Source organism: Primulina tabacum, chromosome 1 (assembly GCF_025594145.1).
Source record: "Primulina tabacum isolate GXHZ01 chromosome 1, ASM2559414v2, whole genome shotgun sequence".
NCBI classification, from domain to species: Eukaryota; Viridiplantae; Streptophyta; class Magnoliopsida; order Lamiales; family Gesneriaceae; genus Primulina; species Primulina tabacum.
The window spans coordinates 13,822,530-13,826,770 of record NC_134550.1 but is presented as its reverse complement, the minus strand read 5'-3'; the positions used below and the strand labels follow the sequence as shown (position 1 = coordinate 13,826,770).

The following is a 4,241-nucleotide window of genomic DNA, read 5'->3' as shown; positions in this document are numbered from 1 at the left end:
GTAAGTTCAAGTTTTCTCTCTCATTTCTTGTGAATTTCTAAGCGTTCTTAGCCATATAATCGAGGTTCGGGCAATAGCTAAGGTTGTTGCAAAGATGTGCTCGAGTTTTGGGGCTCTCGACAACAAGGGGCTGACTACAGAAGCATGTGTAGTTTTGGACTCTTAGTAGCTATTAGTTTAATTAAGCCCTTTAGACAAGTGTGACTTTATTTTGTTGTATTCGTGCTTATCTGGCGTTTTTATTCCGAGTTTCATGCTTAATTCGTTTGATTATTTCTATTTGCAGGTTTGACCAAAAGATGATAAAAGTCAACGAAAGGGAAAGAAAGTCAAGCTTCGCAATGCCATGTCAAAAACACCCGGAAAAATAGGGAATAGTGAAAGAGATTACACAGACCCCTACACAGACCCCGTGTAAGGGTCCGTGTCCATCATCCTCCAAAGAAGAAAATTTCAAAACCTACACGGATCCCATTCCGGACTTGTACATGGGGTCCGTGTCTTAAAGCCCAAGGAAGAAAAATACAGTGCCTACATGGACCCCTATCCGGACCTCTACATGAGGTCTGTGTCTAGTGTTTCCCGAATTGAATTTTTACAGAGTGTACACGGACCCTTCCCCAGACCTCTACATGGGTCCGTGCCCTTCATATCAACATCAGATTTGGCGAAGATTTGTTTGGAGATTTGGAGAGAAGATATCAAATCAGGCTAAAAAATAGAAGATAAAAAGAAGAACCGGAGATTTAGAGAGGACTTTTGAACGTTTATGATACTTGGGAGAAGTAGAGAGAAGATGGCGACGGCTTGGGAGAAAATGGAGAAAACCGTGCTTCACATGCAAGATTCGCGCGCCATCGCTGAGATTTTCTCTTCTCTTGTTTTCTTATTTGTATTCATGAATTCAAATATTAGATTTTCGTCTAGTTTTGAATTTATGGAGTAGTTTTTCTTGTGATCGGGACCACGATAGGGACAAACTTTTGATCTTGTTCATCCACTGGATTATTTATTTATGAATTAATTTCATGTTATTGATTAATGTTTGCGTAATTTTTGTGCTTTTAATTTGGCCAATTATTTGCATGTCTGTTGTTCGATCTTGACTCGAAAGAGAATAGATTGAATTTAGCTTCAAAAATATTAATCAACACACGATTAAATCGACTAGAAATAATATTCGATTTCAAGGTGCGATTTTAGGCGATAGCTGTGATTCCATCGTTGAATAATGCGTTTTTTTGACATCAATAATATGATTATAAACTCTAGAAATAGATTTATAGTTAAATTAGAGAATTTCATCGTGACATCAATAATCTGTGGTTAAATAATTCCAATGCGTGACAATAATCAAAGTGGACCGTTGTGTGTTTCCGGTCATTTTGTTGAATTTGAAAATTTCCCAAGTTTCAACCTGTTATGCAAATTCGATCTTAGTTATTAATTTAGCATAATTCAATTTAATTTAACTAGTTGAAATTATCATCAAATCACTTGTTATTGTTTGCCTAGATTAAATCGAATAATTTGAATCTTAGTACTTGAATAATAGTCTGTGGGATCGATACTTGGACTTATCTTCCATCTACTATAACTTGACCTAGTTCGCTTGCTAGATTTATTCCCAACCGAAATAGTCGATCAATGCCCATACACGAAAATCCACCCCCAGTTTTGAGTTTAATAACCTTATCATATGTTTTTCAAGATCAAGTATTGAATCTTTATTAAAAAAATTTGAAAAAAATATATTTTTTGTGCTATATATTTATCTATTTGTAATGTTGGTACTCTATTTTCTAATTTCAGTATTTAATTATTTTTTCCAATATCATATGTGCAATATTTCTTCTAATAAAATATTAAAATTATCAAAAATTGAAAGATATATTACTTAAAATGAAATTTAATATAAAGACTAAAATCGCAAAGAAGTAAAATATATAAGGCCGAAAACATAATTTTACCTTGAAGTCGATTTTTTTATTCATCGATGAATTTCCCATCACAAAATATTTTTCCTGATTTATACCCTAAAAAAAGTAAAAGAAAAAAAAAGAAAAAGAAAAAAAAAAGGAAAAAGAAAAAGAAAAAAATTGATCTTCTAAACTTATAAGTTTGCATTAACTATGATTATATTTAAATAATGAAACACTTTTTAATTAAATAAATAATAAAATAAAGATCAAAGTGTGCATTAAATATTATTTTAACAAGTCTACCGCAGCATAATGAATGACAAATTAAATGACAATAAATCTCTCTCACTCTTCTCGCATAGAACACACTAGATTTCCTTCCGAAAACATTTTCTTTGTTTGCTCCGAAAAATGGAAGAAGGATGAGCCAAGAGAAGCTCAAGATTGTGATGTATCCATGGCTGGCCATTGGCCATCACACAACATTTCTTCACCTCTCCAACAAACTCGCCGAAAGAGGCCACACAATCTTCTTCCTCCTCCCCACCAAAACACAGTCCAAACTGAACCAATTCAATCTCCACCCGGATCTCATAAGCTTCATACCGATCACAATCCCGCATGTCGAAGGACTCCCCCAAGGTGCCGAAACCACTGCAGATATTCCCTTTCAGATGGGTCCGCTTCTCAGGCACGCGATGGATCTCACACAACCCCTGGTTGATTCTTTGCTCAAAGAAATCAAGCCCCATCTCGTGTTCTTCGACTTCACGCATTGGTTGCCAGCTTTGGCGCGGGGATTGGGAATCAAATCCGTTTTCTATAATATCGTGAGTTCTGCCTCTCTGGTGTACCTCCTTCACCATATGCCTGACGCTGATGCTTTGTCAGAACCTCCCACTGATTTCCCTCCATCGGCGGTCAAGCTTTACCCGCACGAAGTGCGTTCGGGGAGGGAATGGGCAACTTCGAAGGAATATGGATCTGACATGACTATTCTGCAACGCTTCGCTCTGTCAGTGGATGAATGTGATGCACTGGGATTCAAATCTTGCAGAGAAATGGAGGGGAAATACTGTGGATTTCTTGAAAAAAAGCACAAGAAACCGGTGATTCTAGCAGGCCCCGTGTTACCAGATCCACCGACGGTAAGTCTAGACGAGACATGGGCGAATTGGCTGGATCAGTTCGAAGCCAAGTCAGTGATCTTCTGCGCATTCGGCAGTGAGGCCATTCTAAAACTGGATCAATTTCAAGAACTGGTTCTGGGTTTAGAAATCACAGGTCTTCCATTTCTAGCTGCACTTAAACCACCCGAAGGATGTGATACCGTAGAAGAAGCACTGCCCGAAGGCTTCAAGAGCAGAACTGAGAAAAGAGGCGTCATCCATGGCGGTTGGGTGCAGCAACAGCTGATCCTATCCCACCCTTCGATCGGATGCTTCGTCACGCATTGCGGGTCGGGTTCGTTGTCGGAGGGGATGGTGAGCGAATGTCAGTTGGTGATGATACCACATGTGGGTGACCAATTCATCAATGCAAGATTGATGGGGGAGAGTTGAGGGTGGGACTTGAAGTGAAGAAAGGAGAAGAAGATGGATTGTTCACAAAAGAGGCGGTGACTGAGACGATCAAATTGGTGATGGAAGAAGAGAGTGAGATTGGGAAAGAAATCAGGGCAAATCATGGAAAGTGGAAGGATTTCTTGCTGACCAAACAGCTCGAAGATTCTTACATGGATGAATTTGTTCAGAAACTGACAAGCCTTGTAACTTGAAATAAAATTTGTACCCAGTTTAATGTGATTTCATACTTTGTGAACTTTGGATTTTTTTTTTAAAATTCCTAAATTGAATGACATAGTAAAATCTCTCTATATTAGGACCGTCGAATTTTATTATTTAATTCATAAATTAATAATTTTGTATTTTAAAGAAATTTTTTTCAACTCAGAAAATTTAATATCACAAAACTCATGTTGTAATAATGAGTGATATTTTTGAATAAATATTATAAAAAACTAATTTCATTGTAGACATATATTTATAAAACTAATAAGTGATATTAATTGCATTTAATAATCAAATAATATTATCTTCTATTAGCTAAAGAGCCGTTAGTTTGAATGGTTTTCAAAGTGAAACTTTAATTTGATTTACCTTAATTTTTAGGTTTAAATTATATAATTTAATTATAATATATCTGACATCAAAAATCTCAATTTTGATTGAGAATTTTGTTCTATTTTATCAAGTTTATTTATTAAGAAAAGAACCAAACACTTTCCAAAAGTGGATGAGTTCCATAATTCTGACAATG

At 36.2% G+C, this 4,241-nt stretch overlaps 1 pseudogene; it reads left to right on the top strand.

Annotated features, from left to right (window-relative positions):
• Window positions 1–2,223: 2,223 nt before the first annotated feature.
• LOC142542063 (cyanidin 3-O-galactoside 2''-O-xylosyltransferase FGGT1-like) lies at window positions 2,224–3,856 on the top strand (annotated as a pseudogene).
• Window positions 3,857–4,241: the final 385 nt, after the last annotated feature.